This window comes from Rhinatrema bivittatum, chromosome 2 (genome assembly GCF_901001135.1).
Source record: "Rhinatrema bivittatum chromosome 2, aRhiBiv1.1, whole genome shotgun sequence".
Taxonomy (NCBI): domain Eukaryota; kingdom Metazoa; phylum Chordata; class Amphibia; order Gymnophiona; family Rhinatrematidae; genus Rhinatrema; species Rhinatrema bivittatum.
In genome coordinates this window covers 257,664,694-257,684,658 of record NC_042616.1, presented here as the reverse complement: position 1 = coordinate 257,684,658, position 19,965 = coordinate 257,664,694, and positions in this window count along the sequence as shown.

Below are 19,965 nucleotides of genomic sequence, written 5' to 3'. Positions count from 1 at the left end.
TGCTGATTTTTAAAATGGATCTATTTTTCCTTAGGATCTCTAGTTTTAGTGCAGTGACAGTCATCCCACAATAGCATAAGCATTTATTTTATTTTATTCAGAAGACATTTTATTTAGAGACAAAGGTCCTCATTCATTAAGACCTTACTTCCATTTTGTGTCTATGGGAAAGTCGATTAGAATTATACATTTCCAAAGGCATTCTTTGCGTTGAATGGAAGTTTGGTGCAGTTCAGTTCGCATGAGACGATTCAGGGATCCCCGATGTGTGATATCTTGTTTTTAAGTACACTTTATTTCATGTATATTCAGTTGTAATCTGCTGCGTGGGTCGGATCGTGCGGGATATAAATCTTTCAAAACAAACAAATATTTCATCCCTTTTCCCACTCATAAAACCGAGACCCTCCTGGCAGGCTACTGCAAATTGCTTTGTATTTGCTAAACAAAAGAGTTGTGTTTAACTGCCTGGTCTTCTGCTCATCCCGTTAACTGCGGCTAGGCATGCTCAGGAAGGAACTCGCCTAGACCCAGGCAAGATCAGTCTAGGGGTATTACTACAATTTTGATTAAAGAGGCACCAAGTGCAGATTTGCACTTTTTGTACCTAAGGTCACTGCAGTACAACCTGGTTTTCAAAGTTTCATTGGGGAAAGAGCTGATGAACAAAACGACAAATGTCATTTCTGGCAAGCTGGATACATTCAAAGCTCAGTAAGAGTAGCTAGAAAAAGGTTACCTTGGGCTGAAAAAGGAATCACAATAAGGGTTTATTAAATTGGTATATGAGGGGCTGGGGGAGAGGTGTCGATGAACCATGAATATTCTCCGTGACCTCCTTCTAATATATGCTGCTCTGTTTTGCTGTGACCAGTCCTAGGATTGCCACTCTAACTGCTATGAACGTGCATATGGCGCAATTCTTATGCCTACTGGTACAAAACATGAAAATATGTCTAAAATAGGAAAATACTGTATTTGCATCATAGGTTTTGAATTCTGATGACTAAAGTCAAATGTGTTTTCACTGTTATTGGAAAAACAAGTGACATTTTTATCCGTAAAAATAACATAACACCATTTTACTTTATTGGTTGTAGTGCAGAGTACCAATAGCATTTTTGAAAAAATGATTTTTTTTGTAGAGCTAGGAATTATCTGTGGGAGCTTGGGAGACCTTATGTGTCCCTTCTTCTTCTTATATTTTATTTGTTAGAATGGTTTTATTCATTATTTCATAATTCTACCTTATGTGATGCTAGCGTGGAAATATGGGTTGAATGTAACACCCAATGGGAACATGCCCTTGATATCTAATGTACAAAGACAGTATTTCAAAATAAAATAAAACTTTCTTTTGAATGCCCTTCTGCAGTTTGAACAAGAATGACATTGCATCGGGCAGGTACATTTGTACGTCTTCTTCCTTTTGTAAACTTGAAAGTCTTCCCCCATTGCATCTTTTAAACTTGTAAGCCTGCTATTCTTAGAAAAAAAAATATGAACTCCACCCGTACGATGGGGCTAGAACCGGGACCGACTCCCTTAGGACATTTGAAATATGTATTATTCACACAGCACCGACCGTATTTTTTTCGCTGACGGTAAGTAAAGCGCATGCAATCGCACACACACAACCCTGTGGCTTCCTTTGTAGGCACGGCCTAGCTTGAGCCAGTAGGCCTGGGAAGCGCCGGCCCTCCCCGCCCTCTTTGTTCTGTCTCTTCTCAGGTTTCTGCTGCCTGGGCGGGGTGGGGGGCTGGGACGACATTCTCTCCTCATTCACACCCCGTCAGGGCAGCCCTTTGCGCTGTTCTCCTCCCCCCCTCCCCCCAGGTTTGCACAAAGCGCAGAGTCGGCTGAAAGGATTTGCACCTAACCCGCCCATTTTAGATGTAAACGAGATGGTCGCCTTTGTATTGCCCCTGTCGGACTCCCACCGGCTCGGGCAGACATGCACGTCTTCACACGTTTTTAATAACTGTTTTCTGCTGGGTGGGTGTGCAGCAGGAGCGACTTTTTTTTTTTCTTTCCCCCTTTTGTTATTTGTTTTAGGTCGGTAACAAAGCCCTGCGGTGAGTGCGAGGTCAGTTTTCGGGGGGGGGGGGGGGGTCACAAGTTATTTAGCGGCGCCAGGCTAGGAAAGGCGGGAAACGCCGGCGAGCGCGGCCAAAAAAACCCCAAAACATTGAAACCGCTCGATTTGAAAAGGAAAACAAACAAACAAACAAAAAAAAATAATAAGCTGCCTTTTGAAAAAAAAGCTGCGGGTGTTCAGAGGCAGAGATCGGTAACTGTCAGAAAGGTCTCATTCTGATACCGACCCGAGTGCAAAAAAGAAAAAAAAAATAGAAATCCCATTGCCGCAGACCCGGGAGAGAAAACGGTGAGCAAGCAGCAGGGGAGCCCGGCGCTGGGGCCCGCCTACTGCTGCGCGGGCGGGAAAGCAGTTGCTGATTTGCACTCCCCACCCCTCCCAGACATCGCTCTGCTATGCTAACGCCTAAGCGGGCTTAGGTGCAATGGAAAGACGGCGGTGAGGCTTGATTATTGCGGTCCGTCACTCGGGAGACATGGCTTTCATTCGCGGAAGCACGAGGAGGGGAGAGTTTAGGTTTATATGCTGTTAGCAAGTTCTGTCAAATGAAGAGGCCCTTCTCTGCTTGCTGTAAAATACTACTCGCGATTGCAATATGATAAGAATTTCTGTGTGGGTTCGGGCCACAGTATAGACCCGATCAGAGCCGTATTTGCACCCCAACCTTAGGGGGTAACTACTGTTGTAGCAATTTTCAAAAGCCATTTACTCACCTAAAGTGCACTTATGCGAATAAATCCTATGGACGATTCAATGGCATATATTGTAGCAATTTTCAAAAGCCCACTTACTCGAGTAAAGTGCATTTACATGCGTAAAACCCAGATTTACGCATGTAAATGCGTTTTAAAATCCGCCCCTTAATGTTCACGTCTCTAAATCCACCTCCTCTGCTCTCCTAATCCAGCCTCCCCTTCTTTCCACACCTATGCCTCCCCAGCTTCGATGATTGGAGGAAAACGTGACTCTTTCTGTTTTTTTTTAATTTGCTGCCTGCCCAAGGTAGTAATTTTCTGTTCCCAAGGAGCTTTATGCCCTAGGCAGCTGTCCCTCTCACCCCTCTTTACTGCGCTGGTTGTAAAGTGGGGTATGCACCTAGTACAGCAACATTGGTAGGGCTGTGCCATTAGGGTTTCTCACACTATACAGTATAGTTGCCAACTTTACAATAGCTCCAAAGGGAAAGGCCTTTCCATCCACTGTGACCCTCTAGCCGCAACAGTCAATCCTGAAAATCTCTATTGAAATGCATCCATATCTAGCTTGTGTGTCTGAATCTCTTTGCAACAAGGGCCTTTCTTGGTCCTTTTTTCTCTTTTGCTTGCTATCATGTCAACTGCTGCTAATGTCCTCCTGATTCATGTGAGTGAGTGATATACCACCCTTTCTCCCAAAAAATCTGACCCTGCAGACGTGTGTAAATTCCTTGCAGTAACTTTTGTTCTAGTTTTTGTGTCACAAATGCAATGTATTTTTCAGGTATACTGCTGAAACAGTATTTCTCCTTTTCCTTTAGTTTTAATATTTTGGAATGTGCTTTCCCTGGTTTTGTTTACTCCTCTCAGAACACAACTATCGTCGCTGTTCATTTTGCCCTTTCTCTGTCACCCATATAATACCATCCCTGTTTTGGTGCTTTCTAATTTTTTCGTGCTGGCCTATGTCTGCTTGACTTTGAAGACAAGTTACCTTCTCCGGCGGTTTGCCTATAAGCTGCATTCCTAAGAAAGGGAGAGACAGAAAGATTCACACCTGCACACCTCTCTACCAAGAGAGTGACCTGTATAAATTCATCTCTCTGCTAAAAAACAAAACAAAACAAACAAAAATTTAGTGTATGAGCCCTTGCCTTCCTGTCTTTATTTTACTAATGCTTAGTGACTGGTAGGGCATCCAAGATCAACATCCGAGATCCCTCTTTCACATCCATGCCTGAGACAGAAGTGTGAAGCTCTCAAGGGATCCAGATGGGAAGAATATGGCATTTTATTCTTTTCTGTCTTATTTTATTTTTTAATCTCTTTGAGGGTAACATACTAACACTGTGGGAAATTAATGCAGCAACTGTGTGCATAAGTTGAACCAAGTTTCAAAGCAAACTTATCTGCGTAAATGTGCTTTGAAAATTATGCAAAAACATGCACAGAAACTGACCCCGCACCCAGTTACACCCGCTCTTTTCTGTGCACATGAATTTAGGTGCATACTTTTTAAAATCAAAAGTATGCAGATCAATACAAATTCCGCCCCAGGTCTGCCACCCTTTTTTGTGCACTTAAAAGTACGTGTGAAATCGGGTTATGTGCACCATCCCAGGACAATTTTATGAACTATTTGCACGCATATAAATGGCTTTGAAAATTCAACCCTTTTTATGATTTACTTTGGCAACCTCGTGCACAAATTGTCACGCCAGTAAAGATTTCTGAATTTAGAATGCGTTTGTTTCCTCCCCTAGCTGTGAGGCTGCCAAGGAATTCAGTGATAACAGTATGAGCAACGGGATTCAGCTGGGAAGCAATACTGCTCTCAGGAGGAATATAGGAGGGCATCCCTCCAGATCTGAGGTGTAGAGTGATGTGCTAGGAAAGCTATCTTGTAGAGGTGAGGCCTGAAGCAGCATATTAGAGTATCTGCTCCGTTACTGCAGAGGTCTGCTTCTGCACTGCAGAGGCGGCATATAAAGCAGGCTGCTGGGTAATCTACTCCAGTATTGCAGAACTGAGATGTGGAGCAGTGTGCTTCCAGTAAGGCAGAGATTAACTGTTTTTTGTTTGTTTTTTTTAACAGGTTTAATCCTCCTGTTTTAGCAATTGTTTTAACATAGTCATATCCTCAATAAGTACATTTGTAATTTACTTATTTTTTCATTTGAAAGTTCCCAGAAGTCCCAGCAACTATCAGGCACTGCACTCCATAATGTTCTGTAAGTAAACTTGAGTCTAGTTTAAAGCATAAAACAGGCTGTTTTCAGTTATCTTAGAATACACTTAAACTGCTTTCAAGCCATTTTTAAATAGATTTGTGGAACAAGTTAAACAAGACTTGAAAATACTATAATTTGATATTTTACTTTTTAACAGGAGGTATAATCCTCCTGCTTTGCCAAAAAAAGCAATGCGGGAGAGAGCCAGGAGACCAATAAAAGACGTAGGCCAGTCGTCTTAGTTCTAAATATTTATTGGGGAGATCACGGCTGAAACAATAATGTAAACTCCAATATGACCAACAAGATATGGGAAATCTACAGTGCCCGACTCTGGCCGAGTTTCGTCCTAAGGTATGGGCTGCATCGGGGGCTTTATAAGGTTATATGTATAGCTATCCTGGTCAATCAGTATGATTTCATTTATTGTGAGATCTCACGCTTCAGGTCCTTCAACTGCGGGGGGGGGGGGGGGGGGGTGGAGAGCGAGGGCCTCCGGCTGCAGACTTGGGACTGAGTAGGGAGAAGCAGGGCAGAAGTGCTCTCCTCTCCCCTCCCCCTTCTCAGGTCACAACGGGAAAGCCGCCGTAAAATTCCTCTCCCCGCGTCTCCCCTACTACTACTACTACTTCTCACGCTCCTCCTCCTTCCGCCTTGCTCACGCGCCCGCACTTCCAAGCGGGCACTCACCCCTTTCTCCTTATTCTCTCATTTCTTTACAAACGTTCGAGAGGCTGGATTACCCATATCTCGTTGGTCGTATTGGAATTTCCATTATCGCTTCATCCGTGATCTCCCCGATAAATATTCTTTAGAACTAAGAAGACGGGCCTAATTCTTTTACTGGCCTCCCTGCTTTGCAGCAGTCACAATCCAGTCAGTGGGTCGGATGGAAGAGCATTATCTCCCACACTCATATTCTACAAGTTCTTAATCCCAGCCAAAAGTCCAAGATAGGCCTGAGCTTGAAGACAGTACCTTCACATAATTTTATAGGTGGGTGGGGAGGGAATTTTTAGAGTCAATTTCGGCAGTAAAAACAATGTTATACCCATGACAATGGCTTGTTTTAAAATCCTGTCCTGAACATGGGGGAGGGGTTTGCAATTAAGTGCCTACTTTTGGATTTTAAAAAAGCATACGTATAAATTTTCCCGAAAAAAAAATCTGGAAACAAATTAGCAGGTTGAAATATGTGCAGGTAGTTGCTCTGGGATAACTGATGTGTATATTTGTCAGCCTTTTTTTTTTTATGTGGGCTATTACAAAATTACCCCATAGGTTTAGTGGATTCATCTAATTTGCTCATGTTTTGGTCTTATTTTGCTGTGTAGCGCTTTTCGTAGGTGAACCTCATTTACATAGCTGCCCCTGAATCACCACACTTTCTCTGATCTGTTTTTCTTTGAACTAAATTCAAGTGAGGTGGAGATGCAGCTCTGACTGAAAAATATATATTTTACAAGACAATTTACAATGCAGTGCAATCCCAAATTACTTTTTCGGGCTATTTGCAGTGAAATTGGCCTTAATGAAGTTAAGCAACAATTTTGTACAAGGTGCAAATTAGTTTCTCAAGTATTCTCCTTGCACATGATGTACAATGGCTGATGAATCTGGTGCTAAAGACTTTAAGGAATATATGGAAAAATTCTTTCTGTAAAGCAAGACTGAATTTTAAATTAAAATGGTTAACATGGTTGGGGGAAGGAAAGGAAGATCACAAATAGTCTGATGTTCTAAGCTGCAGTTGGATCTGTGCCTGATTCTGTAAGAAGTTTTCCTCATGATACAGGGCCCTTTACATTATATGCAAATGATTTCGCAGGGATTTTTTTTTTTTTTTGCATAAAGTCTTCTCAAAATTGTGGACTTTATCACAAAAAACTTAATTACGCCTACCTGAGGTGTAGTTAACTTTTGTGGAAAACCACTACTTTGTGCACTTTTCCACATGTAATTTGGCTGTGCCAAATCACTAATGAGCTTATTTGCATGACTCTTCAGCTCATTAGCGATTTTGTATAATTTTTGCAAATGGTTGCATAAACACAAAACTATGCACAGAAAACGGCAAATAGTGCATGCTAAAATTCACAAACTCGATTACTCATGCAGTTTGCTATTTTTCCATTTGTTATTGTGCTGTGAAGCAGTTTGCAGTTTAGTACATTGACCTCAAAGGGCTAAAACAAAGGTGTGATGTGTGCCTAGGAAAATGGCAAAAACTAATCGAAATTCCTCAATAAGCATATATGGGTTAGCCATACAGAAAAATATATAAAAGCAAATTTTAAGACATAACACTCAATTCCAAACTGTTTATTATTTTTTATGATAATCTTTGGTTGAACTTTAATTTCATGCATCTTGCATGTTTGTCCCTGAAACAGCAAGTCAACTTCAAAGTTAAGTCTTTCTTTAGATTTACAAAGAGTTTTCCTAAATATTTGTACATCTTAGAACATGATTCAACCCGAGATTTGAACACAGTGTGCACATTCTCTTCCTTCTGGTCTTTCCATCTTTATTAAAAAAAAAAAAGAAAAGAAAAAAAAGCAGTGACAGAAGATGTATGTTTATTTATTTTTTTATTATGCACTAGCTACATTCATTTGTCATAAGTGTATGAAAAGGGAGAAATTTCATTAATTACACCATGCAATGCATATTCCATAATTGGGATGGGGAGGGGAAACTATGCCAGGTAGATGGTCCTTGGTTTGATCCCCAAGTTGGGTCTTCTGCTTCTTCCTGGGTCAACTGGAACTGTGGATGCTACAGGGGGGAAAGTAAATGAGTGGAGAAGAGGTAAGATGTATCTAGAAGTGGGGGAAGAGAAAGATGAGATCCTGGATTAGGGAAAGGGAGGGATGATTCACTCATATCCCCCCCCCCCCCATCATGATCCCATCACTCACACTCTATAGCTCTCCGATTGCCTAACTCATTTCCCACTGCTCTTCTGATCATAAGAACATAAGAACATAAGAAATTGCCATGCTGGGTCAGACCAAGGGTCCATCAAGCCCAGCATCCTGTTTCCAACAGAGGCCAAACCAGGCCACAAGAACCTGGCAATTACCCAAACACCTAGAAGATCCCATGCTACTGATGCAATTAATAGCAGTGACTATTCCCTAAGTAAACTTGATTAATAGCAGTTAATGGACTTCTCTTCCAAGAACTTATCCAAACCTTTTTTGAACCCAGCTACACTAACTGCACTAACCACATCCTCTGGCAACAAATTCCAGAGATTTATTGTGCGTTGAGTGAAAAAGAATTTTCTCCGATTAGTCTTAAATGTGCTACTTGCTAACTTCATGGAATGCCCCCTAGTCCTTCTATTATTCGAAAGTGTAAATAACCGAGTCACATCTACTCGTTCAAGACCTCTCATGATCTTAAAGACCTCTATGATATCCCCCCTCAGCCGTCTCTTCTCCAAGCTGAACAGCCCTAACCTCTTCAGCCTTTCCTCATAGGGGAGCTGTTCCATCCCCTTTATCATTTTGGTTGCCCTTCTCTGTACCTTCTAAGCCTTCATTCATAGTTCATCTCTCCCTCTGATATACTCATGCACACCCCACTGCACCTCCAATCTCCTCTCATTCTCTTGCCCTCAATTCCTTCATGCAACTTTATTCCCTCTTCACATAAACCCCTCATTTATTCCCTCTCTGGCTTTCTCTCTGATCCTCTCATTAATTCTTACCATCTGTAAGGGATAATAAGTCGTACGTGGTTTATCGGACATTTAAATCAGATAAAATAAAGTGCAAGTTCATCTAAAGAGAACAGAATGTCTACACCTTTTCTTGATGTGGATAATTTTTATTGTAGTGGCATAAAATATACAGTAGATTTATATATGAGATATATTGTTTTATGTTTGTGCCTTAACAGAGTAAATCATTCTTGTTGCAAAAGTTATGAAAACACCTTTGTCTAGTTCAAAGTTAACTTGCATATCTCAAACACACTGCCAATTAATTACCCTACTTAAAGTAGTAATTTAGCCGGTTACTCTTATACTGATCAGGAGTGCATGAAGATATCTTAGGGACAGTATCACGATCTCTCACTCTCCACTGCAATTGAGTTGATCCTCTCAAAGGGTCTTGTCAGAGTCCCATCTTAGCAAAAAAGCAGTCAACTGAGCCCCCTGTGGGTAAACGACAGGTTAATTCCACTGTCTCAGGGTGGCAGAGCCAGAATGCTTACAGAAACTCTGTGAGATATGCAGGCAGGGGACAGAAATGGAGATTAGCTTAGTCTGAAAATGCTTGTGCTAGGATGAGATTGGCAAGTATGATTAAGCAAGTACTCCAAAATTAGTGGAGCGGGGCTGTCTCAGGGGAACTCAGTCTCGAAGCTTAGGCTTGAACTTCGTAGAGTCCTAAATCTGTAAGTCCAAAGTCTTTTCTTCATTAGACTTCATGCATGTGCATAGGATAGAAAAGCCGATATTGACTGGAGATTACCACACTCCACTGGCCTAGGATTGGTGGGTTTCCGATATGATTTCTTCTTAGCTGGTACATATTTGTAGATTCTCACATGGATGACAACATGGGCTAGAAGACATCTGGTGAACACAACTGTGCTTTATGACTGGATGCAAAGTTTGTTATGGCTATAAGCTAGCAAAGTTTCTGTCCGGTAGTGCCAGCTAAATTGCAAAATGAAGACATTGATTGATATGGAGAACAATAGCAGTTTTTTCTTTTCAGTGCAGTTTGTTGACATTCACATTAAAACTACAGGGGCCATCTCGTGGCTTGATTTCCATCTTGTGTTGTTCAGGCCTACACATAATTTTGTTAGCTGCACATTCCTTTCTGGATTACTGTCTTATTCCTACACCACTGGCTCCCTGCAAGTAGGCCAGTGTATTGTGTCTGTGGACCCTTGGCCCGAAGCAAGATTGACGCTACCTGCAGGTTCTTACTGTCAGCAAGTAGACTAGGTGAAGCAGAGACCAGTCTGGACCTTCACCTATACTAGCCCATGTTTTCCTCAGGTTGAGCCTTAGGGTGCCAGGGGCAGCAAGAATTAGGTGGGGTCTCTGCTGACAGCAGAAGAGAAGGATTGTAGTAGCTGGGGTCATAGGTTGGCAGTGATTGGGTGTACCTGAGGTCCAGACAGTGATAAGAGGCAAGCAGCGGTCAGGCCTATCTGGGGTCCAAGCTGTGGTCAGAGGCAGGGAGAGATCAGCCGTATCCAGGGTCCAAGTTGTGATCAAAACCAGGTATCCATCTGAGGAAGAAGAAGGACGGATAGGCACAGTAGGCAGGTAAGGGCATGAACAAGCGGGCAGCATGGAATAGACTGGAACAAAGACAGAAGACAACCTGAAGACAGCAGGACAAAGACCAAGACAAGCTGGACAAGGACTGAAGATAAGGCTGGAACAAAGACACTAATGCTGGGAAGCAACATGTGCTGCTAAGACGTAGCTGGACCTGTTGCTAAGGCGAGTTGCTGCTGGGAAGCTACCCTTTTATAGGGCAGCACTGGTGATATCATCTCTAGGGGCCATGGGGGCTTTCCCTCCATGGTCCCTTTAAAAGCTGCAGAGTGACATGGACCTGTGCCTAGGGAGAGGCGCAGCGTGTTGGGGTCAGCAGTGTCCTGCTGTGTGATGGGTCAGTGGCTTCTTGCCGCATCTGAGAGCAGCATCCTGCTGTGTGGTAGGTCAGCAGCTCTTTTCTGCATTGGGGAATGGTGTGGTCAGCCCAAGACAAGATGAGGGCGGCGGTTCGTAGGGTTAGCCCACGGATCACCAAATGTAACAGTAACCCCCCTCTTAAGCCCCCCTCCTGAGGCTTTGGGTTTCCTGGGATACCGTTGATGAAAGTCTATGAGGAGGTTAAGGTCCAAGATGTTGGAGGATGGCTCCTATAACTTTTCTTCTGGACTGTAGTTCTTCCACAAGATTAGATACTTGACCCTTTTACCCCTCCGGTGGGCATCCAGGACTTCTTGGACCTCATATGTAGCATCTTCATCAGCGGGCACTCCTGTGGTTTGGGTGGCAGTCTGGAGAGCCAAGAAAGTACTATTGGCTTAAGGAGTGAAATGTGAAACATACTGTGGATCTTCAACGTGGGTGGTAGCTTTAGTTGGTACATAATGGGGCCCAGTTGCTGAAGCACTGAGAAAGTTCCAATAAAGCAAGGTGCCAGGTGCATAGAGGGGAGTCGTAGATGCAAGGGCCGAGTATTCAGCCAGACCTTCTCTCTAATTTTGAACTGAGGGACTGGCCTTCAGGCATCTGCCATTTTCTTGGCTCGGGCAGCAGTCTTTTCGATCAATTGATTAGCTGTTTCCATAGTTCATGCAATTCCTGGGTGGAGAGTTAGGCCGCAGGTAAAGAAACTATCACAGGCAGTGGCAGAGGAGGCAGAGGCTGTTTTCCATAGACCAGCTGGAAAGGAGAAGAGCTGGTGGCTGCATTGATGTGATTATTATGGGAGAATTTGGCCCAAGGTAAGGGAGTGATCCAGTTATCCTGGCGCTCATTAATGTAAGAGCAGAGGAAGGTTTTAAGGATACAACTGGTGTACTCTGCTTGCCCGTTGCCTTGTGGGTGATATGCCATAATGTAATCAAGTGCGATACCAAACGTTTTGCAGAGAGAGCGCCAGTATCTTGCTGTGAGTTGAATTCCTCTATCTGATAATATATGTTTGGGTAGGCCATGTAGGCAAAAGTTGTGGAGGGTGAAGAGATGCGATAAATAAAGAAGCAAAGATGCAAAGATGCAAAATCAGTATGCAATTACCAATGTAATATTGCGTCCAAATGTACTTGTCACACCATCACTGCAAATCTTCATTTGTTTAGGAGGAAAAAATTTCAGATGCCAGGCAGTGAAAATTCAAAGACCTGGTTGCCAGACAAAATCATGTCAAAAAAACCCCTCTTTTTTTTAATTTTTATGTGATAATTCTACTAAAAAGTGTCTCTTAAAAGTGATTTTAATGATATTTTCTTTCAAAAAGCTTCATATATACCAGTCTGTAGCATGCATTTCATACTTGAACTTGGAAGCATTAAAATCAATCCATAGCTTTTATATATAATTGGCTTGAAGTGTACTTAGCTTTTACATGATGAAGACATCACGGAATCATTCCAATATTCTTCTCAGCTTCTAAGCCACTTTTCCATAGACCACTCAAAACACTCCGACCTGGCCAGTGTTTTGCCTGAAGCAGCTGCATCAGGGCGTAAACTTTCAAGTATCTTGATATTAAATCACCATAGTGCTTCCTTAGTTTCCTATTTTCAAATATAAAACATTTTCATAAAATTCAAACAATTCAAAAAATCAAAACTGAATCACTTAATCAAATACAAATTCACCACTGTTGATGATGTGTCTCTTATAGAACAAACAATGCTTTTCTATGGCAAATGCATACCATGTAGTAAACAGACAAATACTACCAGCATGAGGGGCCACCGTAAACGTGGACATTACCATGCGTGTGCTATCACTGTTACGAGTGCCGCCCATGGCAGACCCGCGGCGCGGCCCTCTCACCTTCTTGTACGGACTCCAGCTCCTGGTTCCTCTTCACTGATGGCGGTGGGCTGCCAGCTCCAACCTCGGGGTGCCTCCGGCTCTGCCATGGTCCCCAGTGTTGCCAGCCGTCAGGCCTCTCTGCGTGGCCTGCGGAGAGATGCTGCCATCGGCGCCGCGCCCCTCCCTAGGCGCGCGCATGCGCTGATTCTTTTAAAGGGGCCGCAGCGGGAACCTGGCCGCAGCCCCGGATGCTGACATCAGACTCTTCAGCATATATAAGCTCAGGCCTCGCTTCATAGCGTTTCCTTTGCAACAGGTCTCCTCGTACTCCTCGTACTCATTGCTGATAGAGAATCATCTCTATGTTGTGTTCCTGTCTCTTGTGTTTCCCGGTTGCAGTCTTCCTTGTTCCTGCCCTGTCTATGTGTTGGACTGAGTTTCTGGATTTCGACTCAGCTTTGTTTTACTACTCTTCAGCCTACCTGCAACCCCGGACCTTCGCTACGTTTGACCACACCTGCCTTCTTTGTGCCCTGACCCTTGCCTTGGTTGACCATGCCTGCCTTCTCCGTGCTCTGACCCTTGCCTTGATTGACCACGCCTGCCTTCTCCGTGCTCTGACCCTTGCCTTGATTGACCACGCCTGCCTTCTCCGTGCTCTGACCATTGCCTTATTGACCATGCCTGCCTTCTCCGTGCTCTGACCATTGCCTTGATTGACCACACCTGCCTTCTCCGTGCTCTGACAATTGCCTTGATCAACTATGCTACAGATTACTTTGCGTCCAGAGTTCTTCATTACTTGCCACGACCTCCGCTTGTCACCAGCCTTGACTCCAGCCTGCCAGTGATGCCTCCTCCAGCCTATTTCCTGGATGTGGACTTACAAGGCTTTGGCCTTCCTTTGCTCAGGTGCCTCCAGTTACCTCCTGATTCATTGGTGCCTGAGTTCCTCTACCGAAACCAGTCCAGGGTAGGACTACACCACCTATTGACTGCTGTCTCTGAGCTGAATCACCTTACTTCATGAACCAACCTTGAGGCCCACCTAAGTCCTGCCGGCCCCGGCACCCGAAGGCTCAACCCACGGGGAACGAGGGCTGGTATAGGTGAAGCTCCAGCAGCCTCTATCTTCAGCCCACTCCACCTGCCAACGATGGTGACCTGTAGGTCCCTACCTATGGGTTGCGTCAACCCCACCTCGGCCCAAGTGTCCACCTCTGACGCAATAATCACTATGAATTTGTCTCAGTTTTTAACTCTGTTACATAAAAGTGCTATCTTTTGAGAAATCTTACTACCTGTGCATCAGAATATGTGGTTTATGTGGCACTTTGCCCATGCCCAAAGATCTATGTTGGAAAAACAAAATGAAGTTTCAGGATTAGAAAATCTGAACACCATAGTTGTTTTAAAGATTAGAGGCTCTGTTGGTCATGCACTGTATAAACGAGGCTCATACTTTTGAAAAACTACAGTTTTTTGTCATGAATCAAATCCTGGTCCATCCATATGGAGGTAATAGGAACAAAATGTTAATTCAGAGAGAACAAAGGGGGATTTTTGAATTTAATAATGTTGAACCACATGGGATGAACATTAACATAGAGTGGGGACATTTTTTGTAAGCTTATTTAAAACATTTAACATCAAGATTCCATCAAGCAGCATTTGTTTCCAGTGAAAGAGGTTTTTTTTTAAAATGCTTTTTCTAGAATTTAACGCCATACAAAAAACAGATTTGATCATGTTATTTAATTTAGAGAGATTCAACATTGCAGCAATATTTGCATGAATTAGCTTTTATTATAAAAATGAATGGGATTGTAAATTTATCATTTGAATGGTTTGGTACTTCAGATTGTAGAATTAAATGATTAGCAAAAATAATCATCAGGCAGCAAGAATCTGTGCTGATGGCGCACCGTGTAAATGAGGTTTACAACTTTGAAAAACTGTGATCAAGTTCCAGGTCATCAACAGAGATATAATTGAAATAAGACATCAACAGAGTAAGAAGAAAGGTATAGGGTCATTTATCAAATCGTATTATGGTGTTTTTGCATGTGTTAACACGTTTTTGCATGCGAAAAATGCCTTAATGTGTACGAAAATGCCTTAAGGCACGTGTTAAGCACCATAACGCATGGTGTAATGCAAATTTTTAAAAGGGGAGGGATTGGGGCGGGATTTCTGAAAATTTGGGCTGGCTTCGCAAAGTGCTAAGTCATAACGCACTGTTTTAATGCAGAAAATAACTACATCTTTTTCAGTTTACCCAGGTAGATAGTCCATCAAGCTAGGTTGAGAGAATATTGTACAAATCTCATGTTTGTGTGAGTTTCCTCACTCCGAAGGATATCAAATCTTCACAAGAGTGTACTGTCCTGTTTGTATGTCTCACTCTGCATGTAAAAGTGGCCTCTGACCCCTTCACTGCTACCTAAACCTCACCTCGAGTTACTAGGTGGGCATCCTATATCGATATAAATAGCTTACTACTACAAGGGGCCTTTAGATAGTCTCAGTCTCTCTCTCTCTCCCTTAGCACACATTGTGATAATTAGGAATTAACATAAAACATGCCCCTTTTTCTATCTCATGTTATATTTACAGCAATTTGATAAATCCAGCTAGTAGTTTGAAATAGTGTTGAAATATTTAGGGCCTGATTCATCAAGGTATTTTCCCATAGACACAGAATGGGAGAAAAGCCTTAGTGAATCAGGTATTTAGATTGGATATCAGTATTCAATAGGGACAATTATTGATTTTTTTTTATTAAAAATTCACTGGAAAGATTAGAAATGCTTAAGGGCAACAACTAAAACAAAAGAAAAAGTGAATGTTTTTTCCAATTTTTTTTTCAAATATTCTTAAAAGAATGGATATATAATGCTTTTTCTATATATAAAGAAATTAAGCATCGTATAAATGATTTTGTGAATTTTTAATTTACTGATAAATGCATGGGATTGCAAACATGTGATTTGATTAGCTGACAGTGTTTGATTGACATAATAAGTGACCAGTTAGGAAAGATTCTCAGGAAGAATTTGATGGGTTCTTGACAATTTAAAAACTCAAGCTGGTAACATTTGTTTGTTTAATACATGGTAGGCATTTGTCACAGAAAAGCATTGTTTGTTCTGTAAGAAACACACCACCAAGACTGGTGAGTTTGCTTTTGATTAAGTGTTTCAGTTTTGATTTTTTTGACTTTTGAATTTTTGGCTTTTTTATATTTGAAAACAGGAAAATAAGGAAGCACTATGGTGATTTAATATCAAGACGCTTGAAAGTTTATTTCCTGATGCAGTCATTTCAGGCGAAACACTGGCCAGGTTGGAGTGTTTTGAGTGGTCTATAGAAAAGTAGCTTAGAAGCAGAGAAGGATATTTGAACGATTCCAAGGTGTCTTCATCATGTAAAAGCTAAGTAAGTACACTTCAAGCCAATTATTATATATAAAAGCTATGGATCGATTTTAATGCTTCTAAGTTCAAGAATGAAATGCAAGCTACAGACTGGTATATATGAAGCTTTTGTTGTGTGCCCCGTCCGCGGTAGGTCCGCGACTGGGCCTACTTACCCTTGCAGCTCCTTTCCCGGACCCGGACCATCCTCGCTTGTGGCTGTGGGCAGCTGCCTACTCCCCTGAGCACCTATTGCCTCCTTGGCTGTTCCTGACACCTCCGCGGACATCCTCAGCTCCCAGCGGGCCTTGGTATATAAGGCAGGGCCCTTCCACTAGTTCCTTGCCTTGGCAACAGGCCTCCACGTTTGATCGTGTGCTCGTTGCCCTTAATTCCTAGTTCCTGATCCTGACATCGTTCCTGGTTCCAGTTCCTGCTCCGTTCCTGGTTCCTGCTCCTGACCTGTAGCTTAGTCCCTTCCTTGTCTTGATGGACTGATTCTCTGGTTTTGACCCTTGCTATGTTGGACCATGCTCAGGACTGATTCTCTGCCTTTGACCCTTGCTACGTTTGACCATGCTCTAGGCTGACTCTCTGGCTTTGATCCTTGCTCTGCTCCGTCTCAGTACCTTGTCTCGCTCAGCCGCCTGCCCTGACCCCAGCTTGCCTTGTCTATGCCTTTGGTATCTACTTGGACTTGGCCTTAGGCTTCGGCCTCTATTACTTGGGTGCCCTCTGTCTTCGCCCTGTACCTATTGGCACCCGGGTCTCTGGATCCCTGCCTCGTCCGGACCTACGTCAGTTCCTTGATACCCTTGCTGGTTCCCGGCCACCCTTGTACCTCATTTACTTGGAGTCATCATACGGAGGCCCGTCTAAGACTAGCTGGCCCCAGCACCCAAGGACTCAACCTATGGGGAATGAGGGCTGGTATTGGCGAAGCTCCAACTGTCCTCTGTCTCATTGTCAGCTCTGCCTCTTGACGATGGGGACCTGTAGGGCTTGCCCTATGGGTAGTGCCAAGTTGCCAACCCCACCTCGGGCCAAAGGTCCACCACCAGCACAACAGGTTGCCAAGGCAATGGACTTGGCGGAGCCTTTCACCCTCCAGGCCATTCCGGCCCTGGCTCTGAAGATTCAGGAACAACAGTGGCTTCTAGAGGCGCTGGCCTCCTCCGTTGAGCATCTCCATGCTCAACTTGTTACCCATGCTGGAACTACAGCACCGACGTTAGCACCAGTCAGCCCATCATCTGCACCTTCGCCCTCTAGTGCTCTGCTGGCCCTACCCGCTCCACCCTGCTTTAACGGGGACTCTCAACTCTGCAGAGGTTTTTTTTTATCTGTGCTATATGCAATTTTCCCTACAGCCTTCCATCTTCCAGGATGAACTCATGAAGGTTACCTTCATTCTCTCTGCTTTGGAAGGCAAGGCGCTGGCATGGGCTTCTCCCTTCTGGGAGCATTCGGACTCTCTTCTTCAAGAGCTATCACGGTTTGTGACTGTCTTCCTTCAGCCATTTGATGACCCAAGGAGGCATATTGTAGCTAGTACAAGTCTTCTATGTCTGCGTCAAGGTCAACAGACTCTTAATGATTACACTATCGAATTTCAGACCCTTACCACAGAATTGGCTTGGCAAGAGGATTGCCTTCGAGCCATTTACTTGGATGGGATCTCATCCCAACTAAAAGATGAACTCTCAGCCCGTGAGTTACCCTTCTCTTTAGAGGATCTTATTACTCTGGCAGGCCGTATTGACCACCGCCTCCAGGAGCTTCACCATGAAGTTTGGACACCCTGACGTCTCGCTGTGGAGCGTTCCCATTCTGCACCTGCAGCAGGGTCCGCAACCAGTGGAGTCCTGCCATCTACCAAGACGGAAGAACCCATGCAGCTGGGTTGAGGGCGCCTTACTCCGGAGGAACGCCTTAGATGGAGGCACTCTAGTCTGTGCCTGTACTGCAGGGCTTCTGGCCACCGCCTCCTGTCTTGTCCTGTCCATCTGGGAAACTCCTGGGCCTAAGTTCAGTGGAGGTCCTGAACTTCATAGCGAACCACTCCTTGTTGGCAGCACCCCTCATGGCTATGACTTGGAAAGGCAGCGACATGAAAAACTGGTCCTCCGAAGCTCTATCTGCCTTCCAAGACCTCAAGAATGCCTACCTTTCTGGCCCTTGCTTGTGCCATCTAGATTCGAACCTCCCCTTCATCATAGAGGTGGACACCTCGGCAATAGGGGCTGGGGCAGTTCTAAGCCTGTACTCGACATGAGGAGTTCTCCATCCATGCTCATTCTACTCCCATAAGTTCTCCCATGCAGAACAAAATTATAGCATAGGGGACAGAGAGTTATTAGCTATCAAACTCACCCTCAAAGAGTGGCGTCCCTGGTTGGAGGGCGCTCAGTTTAAGTTCATCGTCTTTACGGATCATAAGAACCTCGAGCACCTCAGATAAGCCCAGCTTCTCAACGCTTACCAGGCCCACTGGGCATTATTCTTCTCGCGCTTCAGTTTTGAGCTCCATTACTGTCCAGTGGAGAAGAACCTCAGAGTGGAGGCTCTCTCTCATTCTTTCGACCCTGATTATGTTCAAGATGAGCCGAGTCACATCATAGACCCTGCCTGTATCTGCCTGTCAGCCACCATCACAGTTCCATCTGGGAAGGCTGTTGTGCTTCGCCAGCTCCGAGAAAAGGTCCTGCCTTGGGCACACGACTCCAAGCTAGCCAGCCATCCAGGATGAGCCCGAACACTATGCCTACTCCAACGCTACTACTGGTGGCCCACTATGGTTACTGATACTCGTGCCTATGTGGACTCATGTCCAACCTGTGCCCAACAGAAGCCAGCAGTAGGCCGACCTTGGGGTCTTCTCCAGCCATTGCCTGCACTAGAAGCGCCATGGACTCATTTATCCACAGACTTTGTGGTGGACCTTCTGCTGTCCAAGGGGAATATGATCATCTGGGTCACCGTAGACTGATTCTCCAAAATGGCTCATTTTGTCCCTTTGCCTGCCTTACCATCAGCCCCGGAATTAGCACATCTCTTCTTTCACCGTGTCTTTCACCTTCATGGTCTGCCCACTGATATTGTCTCGGGCAGGGGTTCCCAGTTTGTCGCCCGTTTCTGGCGCTTTTTATGTAAGAAGTTTGGAATTACCATTAATCTGACTACAGCTTATCACCCTCAGGCCAACGGCCAGGATGAGCACACAAACCGTTCACATAAGAACTTCCTAAGCGCCTACATGACCAGCAGGACAACTGGGCGGAATTGTTACCCTGGGCAGAATTTTCCCACAACTCCCACATTGTAGCAGCCACTGGAGTTTCGCCTTTCTCCATTGTATATGGCAGACAACCTCGGCTACCACTGCCAATTCTACTGTCGGTGCCCTTGCCGGCAGCTCAAGCTACAGCAGATGCTTTCCAACCGCTTTGGACCCAGACGAAATCAATGCCTTCGCCAGGCTGTGGCACATGCTAAGAAATCTGCTGATGCCCACCGTCGACCGGCTCCGAGTTCCAGCCAGGCCAAAAGGTCTGGCAAAGTACTCATTACATTTGTCTCAAACTTCCTTCACAGAGGTTTGTACCAAGGTTTATTGGTCCATTCGCCATTACCCAGCATATCGGGCCAGTTGCCACCGACCTTAGGAATACATAATTCCTTTCACATGTCTCTGCTCAAGCCGGTGGTACACTCGTGGCCTTTTCGTAAGGCTCCTGAACCTTCCCAGCTTACCACGGAAACCGATACCACGTATCGTGTTCAAGAGGTCCTTGACTGTCGAAGAAGAGGCCGCCGTTGGGCGCATCTTCTCTCCTGGGAAGGTTATGGCCCCAAGGAGAACTCCTGGGACCTTGCAAGTAACATCTTGGACAAGGGACTCCTCCTCCATTTCCATCGTGCCCATCCAGGCAAACCCAAGCCTCCAAGAGGGGGGCTTAAAGGGGGGGGGGTACTGTCCCCGTCTGTG